Source organism: Toxorhynchites rutilus, chromosome 3 (genome assembly GCF_029784135.1).
Source record: "Toxorhynchites rutilus septentrionalis strain SRP chromosome 3, ASM2978413v1, whole genome shotgun sequence".
Lineage (NCBI taxonomy): Eukaryota > Metazoa > Arthropoda > Insecta > Diptera > Culicidae > Toxorhynchites > Toxorhynchites rutilus.
In genome coordinates, this window is record NC_073746.1 from 94,463,096 (window position 1) to 94,479,849 (window position 16,754).

General features: G+C 39.1%; 1 protein-coding gene across 3 annotated transcripts in view; it reads right to left on the reverse strand.

Moving 5' to 3' along the window:
- LOC129777342 (developmental protein eyes absent) overlaps window positions 1-16,754 on the reverse strand; it is a 97,497-nt gene that overhangs the window by 13,118 nt on the left and 67,625 nt on the right. The window lies entirely within an intron of this gene.

Consider the following 16,754-nt stretch of genomic DNA (forward strand, 5'->3'; position numbering starts at 1 on the left):
AAGCGAAGGGAAAAATAACCCAAGAAAATGATCCGAATTGCACAACTGCTCCGAATGTATTAACTGGAGCATGATAATCGTTGAACTTGATCCCTTTCGAGAATTTCGTCGAAAGGAGTTGCCACGTGACTTCCCTAACGGGACATTATTTTTTTCCCAGTCTGTTTGTCCCTTTTTGCGTTCTGCTTCAAATCAGCATATTTTTGTTGCCATCAAATTTGCCATCGTTTAATTATTTTGTTGGCACAAAAAATATACTTTCCCATGCCGATCCAAAATGCAAACTACGACAAAAAGTAAATGGGGACATTTGGAGGCAGCCATGATTCGAAGGGACTGGGACATACGGCTAGAGAAAAAAGGATGAACTATTCACTGTGTAGACATTGATGGCATTGTAATGACTTGCTGAAATATGTCAAACTTTATTGATAACTGCGCATTGTTAAAAAGTATACTAAAAGCATTCTCGCTGATTCATCCACGTTCAAGGACCAACAGCTTTCAGGCTGCTAGCTAATAACATATACTGGGCGTGCTTTTAATACTCGGCCGTTAAGTTTACTACGTAATTTTAATTATTAGAGCATACATTTCGTAATCGTAATGAAACGAAAATAAAACTTATTTCAGGATATTTTCGATGTAACAACCCATTTTTTTATAACGCGTTATAAACGGTGAACAAAATTCTTCATGCACAACTCAAACATTACGACTTCGATGCTGTTGAAAATCAGAGTTATTTCTTTTTTAAGTTATTCCTAATTGTGGCTTTTTAACATAGCAACGGTCCTTCACGTACCTCCAGAGGAAGTAGTCGACGACGAAAAATGTTGAAATTCTTACCATAAGAGGACAAAGTTTCATTAAGGCTTCGGTTGCTCGAGTAATACGATTTCACAAAAAATACACGTTCTTGTAAAATGTTCATCTTGACACTGAAAACCATCCGATCAGACTGACCGAGCTGAAAATTATCGTCCCGAAGTGAGGAATGCAGGGTTATCATCGACGAAGCGAAAAAAAAATTATAAGGAGCTATTCGTTTTTTTTGCATGAGTGTTCAATCTGAAAGACCCTGTATTATAAAAAATAATATGCTGTGATTATTTTGGGAAAAATTCCGTTAATTGTATTCAGAGTAAATAAGATAACAGATCAAGACCCTCGATATTCGTTACAATTTATAACATATTCTGAGTGCAAAAAAGGTTAGAGGGATCCGTTATATCACATTGGACCATCTTGTAACTATGTTCATGTTCCAATGGCAAAATTGGAAGGGTTTATCTGGCAACGAATCGTAATGGGCGAACTTCTTGACAAGAAGTTATGTTATTGAACTGATGGTTTCAGTACGGAAAAGTTTACTATGAGTTACTTCAGTCTAACTTAACTCTTTGCGGTCGTTTGTCTGCTCTCAGCCACCACAGCAAGGAATCATACTATATACTTTATTCAACGATGCAATGGTTTACATTTCTTCTAAACGAATTTCAATGAACTTTCTCACGAATGTATACTGGGAATAATAGATAACGTGGACAGCTAAGAGAATCTCTTTCAAGGGACATTAATTCCGACCGCAAAGGGTCAATCACTCTAGAGCTTTACCTACAACCACTGCTACAATTGAGCCGAATATTAACCCTTCATAAGGCCGTGGAAACTAGGTAACGATTCGACTTTAACTTCAGGTAACATAATCCTTGAATGAGAAATAACACGCTCTTACCATTGATATAAATTATCATGGAGATAATTTTGAATAAATTTTATTTTGAATAAAATTTATTGTAACAACTAGCTGACCCGGCAAACTTCGTCCCGCCCAAAATTTGTTTTTGTTATCAATATCTTCAAACATTCACGTTTTCTTACTAAGCGCAAGTTCATGAGTCCAATCGCAGAACTGTTCATTGATTGATCTTCTAATCGACCCCGTTGAATTCACCTTTTACTAAAAAAAATCCTACTACTTCTACCAAAACTCATCATTCTAATATAAGATTATTTTCAGACACAATTCTCGTTCAAGATTTTTCAACCACTTGCAAATAACAGATTTCTCCGTTACATGGAATAATTGTTTGATACAGAAAATATGAAAGAATAAAGACAGACCCCTCCCCTCTTCTCCTCTTAGAAAGGGGGAGAAATGTCCATTCACCATAGAAACGTTTCGTGACCCCTAAAATCTTCACATGCCAAATTTGGCTCCATTTGCTTGATTAGTTTTCGAGTTATGCAGAAATTTGTTTTTCATTTGTATGACAGCCCACCCTAAGAGAGGGGGAGGAGTGTCAAACCACCATAGAAACATTTATTGCATCCTGAAATCCTAGAAACATTTATTGCATCCTGAAACCTCCACATGCCAAAATTAATTTTGTTTGTTTGATTAATTCTCGAGTAATGCAGAAATTTGTGTTTCATTTGTATGGCAGCCCCCCCTTAGAGAGGTGGGGTGGAGTGTCTAACCACCATAGAAACATTTATTGAACCCTAAAACCTCTAATGCCTAATTTGGTTTCATTTACTTGATTAATTCTCGAGTAATACAGAAATTTCTATTTCATTCGTATGGCAGCCACACCCGAAGAAAGGGGGAGGAGTATCTAACTACCGTAAAAACACTTATTGCACCCTAAAACCTCCACATGCCAAATTTGGTTGCGTTTGCTTGAATAATTCTCGAGTAATGTAGAAATTTGTGTTTCATTTGTATGGCAGCCCCTCCTTAGAGAGGGGGAGGGGTCTAGAACTATCATGAAAACCTTCCCCAGCCCCTAAAACCCCTACATATAAATTTTCATGTCGATCAGACAGACAGACAGAAATCCATTTATATATATAGATTTCTCCGGACAAATCAATACTATTACAAAAAAAAGTTGATGGGTATGAGCCCATATTACATCAAATGAAAGTCCTAAAAACTGTTTCCTGTATGCACTTGTATCCTTTAAACGGGTTAGATGAGATAACGTGGTAGAATTCGGAACCAAATTCTGTTCAAAAATGTACACAAAAATACCACTTTTTTGTTTATTCTATTATGCAGAAAAAGACAAGGAGTCATCATTTATCATTTTTTTACACAAAGTTCTGAGGAAGATTTACATATTTTAAGATCGCGACTACTCAAGCAATCAATCTTATATGCGTGAGTATACCCTTTCGAACCTCTCAATCAGCAGCCAGTTACATTCTTTATTTGCATTTTTACATTACCAAACAACATGCTCTATATCATGATATCCTAGACCAACATTGCATAAATTGTTAGTAGCAGGACCTACACGATAATAACGTGAATTGAGCATGAATTGATTGGACAACATACAATGCAACAACTGACAAATACCTATTATCGGCAAATGGAGAATAGTTAATAATATGCATCGATTAACATTGTGAACTAACGCCCGAATGTTGGCAAAAAGTTTGTTTGTTGCGTCAAGGAGGAAAGCGAGTGGATAGTGCAATCGAAAAAACATACCCACTTTAATCGTCAAATTGTTTAGTTTTTTTTAAATATGTTTTCTATTAGTGTTCAAGTAAAAAAAGCTGGATTTCCTGTCTAATGGTATACAACACAACATATGTCGCAATAACGGTGACCGGAATAAATCGCCACAGTAAACAACTGCAACAGAAACAACCGCTTAGAAAAAGTGTAGTAGGCTAGAAATATTTGGCGCGGGAAAAACATCATGTGCCTCACATTTCTATTATAAATTTATTCTCTTGTTCTCGTTTTTCGAAATTTATTCTGAGGACAATGTAATGGGGACGAAGTCCCCATTTGGCGAGGATAAGGAATCGAGGCGGCCCATGCCGCCAAGATGACGCAATCCGAGTCCACCGCCGACCCGCCGTCGGAAGCGGCGGTGTCTCGCACGCAAACCTGGGATCCACTGATTGCCCGGTTAGTTTGAAACATAGGATACGATCCTTTAGCAATGTCCGACCGAGCTCTAGCGAGCGTCGGACGGTATACGTCTGCCCGGGGCGTTACGTTTGCCTGGGGCGATACGTTTGCCCGGTTAATTCTTGTTTTGAAATACAATACCGCGCCACAATATTTATAGCCTACTACACATTTTATAAGCGGTGGTTTCTGTTGCAGTCGTTTTCTGTGGCGATTTATTCCGGGAACCCGCAATAACAATGTTGAGTAATATGTGTTCGAAAACTCTTAATGAATCGTTACATGTTTCGTAGAGTTACCCCCCTATATAGAAATCAAGGACATAATCCTATGTCAAAAAACAAAGTACAAAGGCACAAACACCTTCCTTCTTGTATAGCTTTACAGAGAATTCGAGGTTGGAAAAGCACCGCAGATGTTCAATGAATCACATTCTATTTTCTCGTATTATCGCATTTTACCCGTGTTATTTTTACTTGTAAACGTACAAATTTTCGTCAAAAAGTACAGATTGGTACAGATTTTTCCGGCGGGTGTATTTTTTTACATTTGAACAAAGTTACATTAAGGTACATGATTACTTTTACGCCGCAGTATCGCGAGGTGCGGCAGCTCTAATTTTTTAATAAATGGTAGTATGCAATCTAGATTCTGAAAAACTATGTATGAGCCACCAAACCAAACGCACGAATGACGAATGAAATGTAAATGTGATATTTGTAGTAAATAAATGAGTATTTTTTATGCTATAAAATGAATTTTTTTCTATAACGAATATTTTCGATGGTACAGATCTTTGGTACAGATTTTTGGAAGAAAAATTACAGATGAGTAAGATTTTTAACCCCTCTGGTACAGATTAACATGGAAGTATTATGTAACCAAGTGTCGCGGAGATGTTCTCAAGAAATATAATTTTTTTGCCATACAAATGAAACACAAATTTCTGCATAATTCGAGAACTAATCAAGCAAACGAAACAAAATTTAGTTGTGGAGGTTTTAGGATGCAATAAATGTTTCTATGGTGCTTCGAAACTCCTCCCCCCTCTCTTAGGGTAGGCTGTCATACAAATGAAAAACAAGTTTCTGCATAACTCGAAAACTAATCAAGCAAATGGAGCCAAATTTGGCATGTGAAGATATTAGGTGGCACGAAACGTTTCTATGGCGAATATACACTCCTCCTCCTCTCTAAGGGGAGAAGAGGGGAAGGGTCTGTCTTTATTCTTTCATATTTTCTGTATCAAACATTTATTCCATGTAACGGAGAAATATGTTATTTGCAAGTTGTTGAAAAATCTTGAACGAGAATTGTGTCTGAAATTAATCTGATATTATAATGATGAGTTTTGGTAGAAGATTGAAGTACTAAGATTTGTTTAGTAAAAGGTAAATTCAACGGTAAAAATAGTATTCAAGAACATCAATCAATGAACAGTTCTGCGATTGGACTCATGAACTTGCGCTTAGTAAGAAAACGTGAATGTTTGAAGGTATTGATAACAAAAAACAAATTTTGGGCGGGACGTAGTTTTCCGGGTCAGCTAGTAGTGATATAACGGTGACGGAGTAGACGTAATTGAGAAGGAAATGAACCACATCAACAACCTGGCCAAAATGGCAAAATTATACGTCTACATGTATGGAGTCTTACAGAAATGTTATGCAGAACATTCCCTATTGAAGAGTCAAACTGAGATTATTTGACCACAGGATGTGTGAATTTGACTACGCCCATTCAAATAGGCTCGTTAATATGTATTTCGTAATCGTCCGCAATGTGTTTTTTTCTCGTGAATCACAATTTTTATTCTATCCGACAAATTTGAACGAACCACGGGATGCGCATAAATTACGAAATATCGAAATGATTGTTCTGCTCTACATTGGTGAGATGCTTCAGCTGTTCAGCTATTGCGAACGTATTGATATCTGAACAGTATTAATTTTTCAACTTTCTGATTGGATTCATAGGGTTTTGACGTAATATTACGTTTATCGTACACACATGTTTGCGTAAATTAGAAAATGTCAACGATCGTGGGTTCGAGTCCAGAACTCTCCATAGATTGATTGGTCTTTTTCAAGGCTAGAAACGAATGAACTTTGTAGTTTGAGCCCTCCTATATAAAAAAATCAATCAATCCTATTAATCAAGCATAAATAAGGAGGAAAGATAAGAAGAAGGGATACATTTGCGATTTAGGGGGAACCCCGACCTTTAAAAACGAAGAAATCGAAATTTTTATTTTTACATTTTACGAGAGAGAAAACATGAGAAAACATTAGCGCACATTAAAACAGACAACGGGTGACAATTAAAATGTCAAAACTTGTTGTCGATGCCATTCTACGACAGCCGTCGAACGCAGTGTGTTACATTCGATGGAGGCATAAACGACGCTTTGACAGCTGAAAACGGCATTACAAATTAAAAAAAAGACAAAGACAAAAAAAAGTGCAGCGAAAGCTTATCGTTTGCTTGTGGATATTCCAGTGAGCATGCTTCATCAAATCCTACCAACAAAGAATGGTTTTGGCGGTTCCTAAATGATATTTTTCACATTAAGGACAAAAAGTATAGAATAATACCCAAAAAAAGACGCTTAATTTAAAAAAAATATGACCGTGGCTGGACAATCAGAACCAGTAGCAATTCAAGATGTGGATTTTGATCAACTCAACTGTTGCAGAACGTTTCAAGTTATGAGAATGGTTTGATTCGGGACCCTAGGGACCGACGTTGGGCTCAACGTGTTGAGCATGAATTCACCTAACTTCACTCCAATGTTCGCATTCAAAATGGTACTATTTTTACAGAAAACAAGAATACCATAACTTTCTCACTGAATCCAAAAGTAGTTCCACAACCACACAATTGTTCCACATTCTATTGCATCGAATTGCAGCACCCTACAAATTTGTGTCCAAAACAAATGTCCGCCTTATTCATATATATATTTTGGTGCAAAATATTGACTAGCTCGGCGAGTTCGGCGAGTGTGAGAAAATTTTCAACTTGGCCGGCCTCTTTTTTTGCCATTCAGCAAAACAGCGGAGTCGCATGCCACTCAGTGCACTTTTTATTAGAGGTGAAAACCGAAATAGTAGTCCGTAGTACCGAGGCGCACCAACGTGACCGCTGGCGGCAACAATCGCTCTCGGGGACTATTTTAATTGCGTGATTACACACATGCGATAAGTGGATCGTCATACCACACAACTGTCACCTACTCCGGCCATCGCGCGATGGCCATTTCCTGTGTGTTGTTTTGACTTGGCGATGTTGGACACTCGAAACCAATCCAACCGCTTACTGATGTAAGCAAGAACAGACGCGCGCACACACGAAAATTGTAAAATAGCGTGATGCCACCGTACGATAATTAATGTCGTTTTAATGTGCTGCTGATGAGGGTTTATGGCGTTGATGATGTCCCATCCCCCGCCCGGGTGATTTGCCAGAGAGATGCTGACAAAACATCGATCATGCACGGGCACGAATGTCGTCTGCAAGCGCAACTCGCCAACGGTTTAGACTTACGGGTGTTTGGTTTACATTCGAGTAATCTAAACATACACATTTGAGAGAGCTTTATTTATTTTTTTATAGGCTAGCCAAACGACTACCGTGTGAGTTTCACAAATCGTGGCCAGCCAGGAGACAGCGGTCAACCGATTGTAACTTAATCACTGCCGTTCTGCATCGTAAACGCGGGCGATTCGGAATGTCACCACATAAGCAAATATGGGACCACTCGGCCAGCAGGACGCTAGACTGAGGCCACGGGTACGGTATGGGATGGCCGCTGCAAGCGTTGCGAACTTGAAGCTTGGGAAGCTCATAGTTGTTTTGGTATGTAATCCTACCCGAAACGCAATCTGTTTGGACTACAGGGATGCGCGATGCATTCCAGTATAAAGAGGGGTTCACGCGCAGACTTCGCGTTCTTACTGCCCTTGCCATTCAGCATTAAGCCGAATCTACAGCGCTCGCACAATGTTTGTGTCGATCCCAGCTCCCAAAGATATTTGTTGTGAAAAAGGAAATAGTCAGGAATTCGACTAGAAAGTGACTACCACTTTGTGAAACATCCGAAAACAAAGCCATATAGTTTTTATTTTATTACTAGCTGACCCGGCAAACTTCGTCCCGCCCAAAATTTGTTTTTTGTTATCAATACCTTCAAACATTCACGTTTTCTTACTATGAGCAAGTTCATGGGTCCAATCGCAGAACTGTTCATTGATTGATCTTCTAATCGACCCGGTTGAATTTACCTTTTACTATAAAATTCCTAGTATTTCTACCAAAACTCATCATTATAATATCAGATTATTTTCAGAAACAATTCTTGTTCAAGATTTTTCAACCACTTGCAAATAACATGTTTCTCTGTTACATGGAATAAATGTTTTATACAGAAAATACGGTAGAATAAAGACAGCTTTAAATCGGACAGTTCCTTTCTCGAGTTTTGCTCTTATCAACCCAAATGTGATCCGTTTTTATTAAATAGATAGAAGATGATATAGGAGTGCGTTTTATCGCATTACAATCCATTTCCACTTTCGAGCGAAGATCAATGGACTAACAGCACTTGTCACTATGTAATTGTAGAACATATGGGAATTAATTTTTCCGATTTTTCCTTTTTCTTTCAGAGTTTTTTGAAAATTTTCAATTGTCATGTTTGGTTGGAATATTTTTGGTTGAAATATTTGTAATATTTTTATGGGACCCTACTCCCTTCCAGAGGAGGGAGGAGTGTCGTACCATCATAGAAACATTACCACCCCCCCCCCCATTTGCTTGATTAATTCTCGAGTTATGCAGAAATTTGTGTTTCATGGCAGCCCCACCTAAGAGAGGGGGGAGGAGTATCTAACCACCGTAAAAACATTTATTGCACCCTAAAACCTCCACACGCCAAATTTGGTTTCATCCATCAGACAGACAGACAGACAGAAATCCATTTATACATATATATAGATGGTTGTGTCCGAGACTTATCTTAATAGTTGACGTAGGATTACGTTTCAACATTTGTTGCATGTTGATATTTGATATCTTTGAACAAAATACGCCGTCAAAATAATAGATTGCTAGAGAGTGTCCGAATCGATTGGAGCCAAAATCTCGTAAATTTTGCTAAAAATGACTCAATGACTCAATGAGTTCCCGGAAGATGTAATCCTACGTCAAAAGGGAAGAGTAATATTCACACATCTGATGATAAAAGTACTCTGTGATATTTCGTGAATGACTTCAAAATCGAAAAAAAATGTTAATAATATTTTCTACTTCGTTTAACTGTTTTAAGCATATTTCAATCCCAATAGTTAATGTGCTTTCCATTCCTGGGCTAGTCCAACGACACATATCCTACTTCATAATTATTTTTCTATTGTTTCTTGTTACACGGTATCCTAGAAAACGCTACACCAGTATCAAAAATATATTTGTTCTGCACTTCATTGTTTTACAATTTTACTCGGCAGAATAGATGTTTGTTTTCAATTTATTGGAATTCAAAATCCGGTGAAAATAAGTTACTCTGGACGTCTCACTAACGAAAACAATCCTCCAGTCTACCTTCTTTTTTTTTTGAAGACCGTAAATATGATTACAATATAAATAGACCAAAACCATTCCCGAATTACATTTACAATGAAAGATATCGGGTACCAGTGTGAATGAAATTTCACTAATCAGCGCCACTCTATTAATTCGCAGCATCGCCGGCAGCCGAAGAGTGAGTGATGACATGTACAAATTTGCCTGTCCAACGTACAAGTGCATACACACATCTTGCGATTCCTCGAGATCCCGGTAATAGTTTGTTTCCCTCACTAATTTCATCCACTCAAAAGCCGTAAAAAACAGCTTGTAGTTTAGCGGAAAATCTCCCAGCAGGTCATAATTCATCGCACGCAAGCATGGGTCATTTCACTTGAAATTTTGTCGCCCTCGATAACAGATTTTACGCCGAGTGCTGCTCGACGCATAGTTAGGATGCTGTGGTGCGCAAGATGCATCCATCGCTTACTTTTGTTTGCTGGTTCTATTCTTCGTAGTGTACGAACAAAACATATATATTAGACGCTTATTTTCGGGTCCATAATTACACACATGTGTTCAACAAATGCCATTCGGCACGCTAGTTCGGAACAAGTGGCTCCGGCGTAAAAGATCAAGCAAAAAAACTTCAACCAAATAGGTTTGGGATAGAATTGGCCGCCTGTCGCTCCGACAAAAGATGTTGATCATTATGTAGGTTGACACTTGGCGAAAACGGCATCGTTACCAGACTAGCGCTGGCGAAGGAATCGGACAATGTTCGAGCGGGTTGTTGTTTTTTTCAGTAGAGAGCCGAAAATACAAGAAAAAAAATCAATAGTTGCTCAGTTGGTTCATAAAGTTTATGGTATTCCCTCGTAAGATAAACAAACACTGATCGGTTCATTCAAGAGTGAATCGGTCAAAAATATCGGAGCCGACCCAAATTGACTGCGGGAGAAGTCAATGAGAACGAAGGGTTTCCTCTTTCCTCGAAGAGGGAAATGAAAAGGACGGAAAGAACTCCTTCGGTAGACTTCAAGTGGCCCTTTGACATGCTGCGCATGCTCGCGTGAATTCCGCATTCTTGGTTTGCTCTTCCGTACGCATTTATTTGTTCAGCTTCGATCTCAAGTGGGGAACATGTGCAAAACATGGAGGAGATGAATTCCTCGAAAGTTTGTTCGAAGACAATGCGATTCCAATCAGAAGGCTGTCAGGACCACCCACCGCCATTAATTTGCACAGTCTGTATTATTCTCGACTCGGTGCGATTGCTCATCAGTTATCCACCCCATTATATTTCCCCCGCTATCGAATGTCTTAAATCATAATCTTTATCTCCATCACGATCGAAACGTTCCCGTCCCATTCCAATCGGAGCCCGTATCGCGACTTCATATCTCTGTCACGTTGATTCAGCCTGACATCAATATTCGTTGCTAACAAATTGTCGTCGATTCATGGACGAACAATGGTGGTATGGACTTCGTCCGACGATTCGACGAATCGAACGCATCGAAGAGGATGTGGAAAAGGACAATATAAATTATGCTTAATTTAGATGTTCACAGCTTCGGATGAGTAATGGATGTGGGCTTTTCTCGCTTTCAGCTTAGGATTATTTCGCGACCGACAAAGTTCGATGAATCAATTTCGCATTGCACTCCGACGTCACCCAGAATAACAAGCGGGACATGATCCACTAATCCGAAGGTGCGAAACCATTGCTACTACAAATTGCCCATCGAGCAGTGTGGTCTCCGCCGTCGATGATACGATGTTTCAGCCAGGCATGCAAAACACGATTTCACTTAATTGCTGTTTGACGCTGAATCTTATCTCAATCATTTATATAGCACGCGTCTGGGATGCCTAAAACTTTATTGCCAACGTCGCGTCCCGAGCAGAGCTTTAATCCAGTTGACCATCACGGGTCGGGAGCCGCTGCTGCTGCTCCCAGACGATGCCCACCAAAGTCGTCGTCGTCGTCGTCATCGTCGCTGCTTTTGATTTATTGCTCCGATTTCAGACCCCGCTCGGGCACGGCACAAATTGGAAAGGATGCCCCTATAAACAGATTATTTTAATTATCCTCCTCGCAGATTAAACACTAGTTAAAACATAGATATGTAGACGGAGACGCAGCAAACGGGCCAACAAAGACACACAGAGGAACAATTTTATTTATTATCCAAAATTTCACGTACAAACTGCTCTTCCCCGGACTATTTGGGTTTTTGGTTGAGAAATTTGATCCAATCGCTGCTGCCTCGTTGCCAATGGCCATTCCCCCGCGCCACGTCGCGCCTCCGAGTGCGTACAACAATGTAAAGTCCTGTCATTTCTCGCTTTTCGCTCTGTATTTTTTTCTCTCGTCGAAGCCATTTGGAACTTCGGGAGGGTTGGCGCATATGACACGCGTGAAGATTTTCCCATCCCTCCCTCCGCTGTTTTGGAGGCCGCTGCCGATGCTTTTATATATTTCCGAAAGAGACGTCCGTGTGCGCGCTCGTTGAGATGCGCCACGAGTTCGATGATTGGTGGGAATTCGGTAGGTGGGAGCCGTGTACCCGTAGTACCCCTAGTGCCGCACGCATATGTTCCGTCTGGATGATGAACCAATCGCCGCTGTCTAACGAGACAGTTAGACAGGACCGGGTGGTTTCGGTGGTCGCTTCTTCTGGTGAGCGTGTTCTGACAGTTATTGTTTGGATGGATTTTTCCTCCGCGAATGAAACTCGACCTTTTCGGTTATTGTCTGCTTGCTCGTCATTCCAAAAATTGAAGAGCACATTATGTGACGTGGCATTCCAGGCGGTCTTACGCAATGGATGATTACTGAGACCATTATGATGAGGCTACGAAATTATGATTTGGGTCTACTGTTATTGTTATCAAATTTACGGTCTTTTAAATAAATGGAGCATAGACTGGAAGAGTGTGCCCAGTATTTAGATGTACAGTGTTTGCCATTGTTTTTAAGTAGCAGTAGCAGTAGAAACAACTCAAGAATTCTTCAATCATAGTTTCGAAATCGAAATCAAAATCGAAATGGACATAACGCATACATGCCAGCGGCATCCACGAAGATGGACTCGCTACCGATGAAGGAGAGAAGGCCGCTGAAACCGATGGCTTGGTCCACTTCATCTACTATGTCTCACGACACCGGAGTAGAACTTGAATGGGTACGAAAATGCCTATGAAGGGAGGGACGGTTGGTTGCTGTTCCGAGCACTTCGAGCAGCTAATTCAAGTGCCTTGATAGGAGATAGAAACTATCATGAAGAGTACGTAATTCAACATGATTCTGCATTATCGCATCGCATTAGAGCTGAGCTGGTAAAAGTCGATCCAGCACTGTTCGGGCATCCCTATGAAGCTGATGTTATGTATAGTTCTAAAAATACTGTACAAGGCAATCCTCAACCGGATGAAAAAGTTGATGGGTCTGAGCCTAGGGGCACGGACGGGATCTTGACATATGACTGTGATTGTGTGTAGTAATTGCATTTAAATTGAGTTTTTCATTGTTCAAAATCTGTATATTTTTCTCGTCTGATACATCAAATGGATGCCCTGGAAAACCCGTTTCCTGTATGTGCTTGTATCCTTTTAATGGGTTAGATGACATAACTTGGTAGAATTCGGTACCGCATTCTGTTCAAAAATTGTACATTTACCAATACCATTAAAGCCATTCAATCATGCAGAAGAAGACAAAGAGTCATCATGTATCATTTTTAAACACAAGTATAAATAGTTAAGACCTACATAAGTATTAGACTGAGTCAAATCAATCTATGACTACAAAAATATATTATAGATAAAAATAGCATTATCTCCTTCGTTACCACGTTGTCCGAAACATTGTTTGTGATAACTTTATAGCCCTGTAAGATCGCGACTACTCAAGCTATAATAATCTGATTTACGTGGGTATACCCTTTCGATCTTCTAAATCAGCAGTCATTTAAATTCATTTATTGCATTTTTACATAACCAAACAACATACTCGATATTATGACATCCTCAACCACAATTACACAAATTATCCGATTCTAGCCTTCTTTAATTTGTTGTATTCGTCTTTTCCCGTAGATCAATATAGTGGAGAGAAAAACCGGGAAATTTTCGGAAAACTCTGAAGGAAGGTCGGAAAATTCGGAAAATTGAATTCCACATGTTCGAAAATTACATCATAATAAGCGTTGTTAATCCATTCGATGTTTGCGCTATCGAAATTGATCTTTGTTCGTAAGTGGAAATGGGTTTTCAGGCGAAATAACGCAATACCATATCTTATATCTGTCTATCTATATAAATAAAAATGTCAGGCAAAACCTGTTGGTAAGCGGAAAACCCGAAGAAGGGATGGTCCGATTTTAGCCTCCTGTATTTTGTTGTATTCGTCTCTTCCCGTAGATTAATATAGTGGAGAGAAAAATCGGAAAACTTTCGGAAAATTGAATTCCCACATGTTCGAAAATTACATCATAATAAGCGTTGTTAGTTTTGATATTTGCGCTATCGAAATTGATCTTTGTTCGTAAGGGGAAATGGATTTTCAGGCGAAATAAGGCATTTCCATATCTTATATCTATAAATAAAAATGGAAGGCCAAATGTGTTGGTTTCTCTTTTCGAAAATTCGGAAAATTGAATTACCATATGTTCTACAATTAGCTAAGGGTTGTTAGTCCATTTGATGTTGGCGTGAACGAAATTGATTTTTGTTCGAAAGTGGAATAGGATTTTCAGACGGAATAGCGCATTCCTATATCTTCTATCTATATAAACAAAAAATGGATGGCCAAATATGTTGGTGTACCCTAAACCCAAGGATGGAATGTTCCGATTTGAGCTGTCTTTATTTTGTAATATTCTCTGTATCAAACATGTATTCCATGCAACGGAGAAACATGTTATTTACAAATGCTTGAATAATCTTCAACGAGAATTGTGTCTGAAAATAATTTTCTATTATAAGGACGAATTTTTGTAGAAGTACTAGACAATTTATAGTAAAATGAAATTGTAAAGGGTCAAAGGGTAATCAATCAATGAAGAGTTCAGTGATTGGACTCACTAACGTTCACTTAGTAAGGAAACGTGGATGTTTGAAAGTTTTCAAATCAAAAAATCTGTTTTGGGCGAGACGAAGTTCGGTGGGTCAGCTAGTATAATATATAATTAATGCCTATTATCGGTAAATGGAGAATAATTCAATTTACGCATCAACTCACATTATGAGCTAACGCCCGAATTTAGGCAAAAAGATTGCTCGTTGCGTCGGGGAGAAAGCGAGTGGATAGTGCAATCGAAAGAAGACATACCCAATTAAATCGTCAAATTGCAAACTTTCACTGTTCATGTTTCAAGCAAAAAAAATTGTAGACAAATTTCCTGTCGAATGATGTATAACACAACATATGTCGCAATAACCATTTTGAGTAATATGCGTTTGAAAACTCTTAATAAATCGTTACATTTTTCGTAGAGTGACCCCCCTATATAGAAATCAAAGACATAGTCCTAAGTCAAAAGATTTATGCGTTACTCCGACGACAACAGGTAAGATTTGGAGCTTGTAGAACCCATAGTGCTCATATTGCTACAAAGCGCTTCATCGTCGAGTAGAGAACACTTTGTCGCTTGAACCACAACAACCGCTGGGGCCTTGAGACGCAAGGGAGTACCGGTTAAAATTATTGATCTTATACTCGCACTCTTTTGCGTGCAGAAACTATACAAAAGTAAGGATGTTACAAATTGTGACTAACGAAGAATTATCTCCCTTACTAAAAAAAAATATGCTATCTTGGTTACTCTGAGTTAAACAAAGCATCGCTAGATTGAATCTAGATTGGAAAACTTCTTCGTTTTCGGTTTGTGTACAAATCACAGCAAAAATTTGCTATACGGGGACACGATGTGCTCAAATCTAGGGTAATATACATTCTGTCAAATACAGGGTGGGCCATTTAAAGTGGAAGTATTTGTTTTTGCAATAGCAAAGTAAAGAAGTGGAATTTTAAATTTTTTTTTTGAAATTCATTTATTTTGGTCCAAGGAGATTTGTTCTAACTACTTTTTGATTATGATATCTCGTAAATGACCGCCTCTGGCCTTGATCGCAAAATGTGCCCTTTTTCGGCATTTTCCTTCACTTTGCCCAATGTTTCGGCCGATATGGCAGCAATTTATCGTCGGATATTGTCTTTCAGCGCAGCCAGGGTCCTTGGTTTACCAGTGTATACCTTGGATTTGAAATATCCCCATAAAAAAAAGTCAGGAGGCGTCAAATCAGGTGATCTCGGTGGCCAGTCATAATCGCCGTTTTTCGATATTAATCTTCCGGGGAACATTTCGCGCAATAATTTGGTCGTGGCAGCCGCTGTATGGCATGTAGCGCCGTCCTGTTGGAACCAGTAATTGTCCAATTCATTTTCACGAACAAATGGCAATAAAAAATCGGTTATCATTGTCCGATAACGCTCCCCATTCACGGTTACCGTTGCTCCATTTTCGTTTTCAAAGAAGTATGGGCCGATGACTTTATCGGCATAAATGCCACACCACACAGTAACTTTTTGGTCGTAAAGAGGTTGCGTTTCGATGAATTGAGGGTTTTCAGTAGCATAAAACCGACAATTTTGTTTATTCACTCCTCCATTCAAGTTGAAATGCGCCTCATCAGACATTATGATTTTTTGCCAAAAGCCACGTTAATTTTTGGCCATTTCGATGGTCCATTTCGCAAAATCAAGTCGACGTGGTAAGTCAGATGGGTTAAGTTGTTGAGCCATTTGAATTTTATACGGAAACATTTTCAAATCAACACGAATTATGCGTCGGAGAGTGGTTCGAGCGATGCCTAACTCTTGCGAACGATGGCGACCTGATGTCGATGGAGTCTCTGCAACACTGGCTCGAACGGCATCAATATTCTCGTCGAAACGTCTTGGTCGTTGTCTGGACAGATGACTGGCATTACCAACACTACCAGACGATATAAATTTGGAATATAATCGACGTATAGTGTTGTCTCCAGGCGATGTTTTAACTTTATTTTTATTTTTCCACGCACGTTTAGTTAACACAATTGAGAAGTTATTTTGAATATACAGCTGAACAATTTCAGCGCGTTGTTTAGGTGTGTATTGTTCCATGGTTAAAATTGTACTGAAATGACGCTTCCAACGCGGTATGACATTTGTTAATCTGACATCTCTGTCAAAAGTTATGGGGTT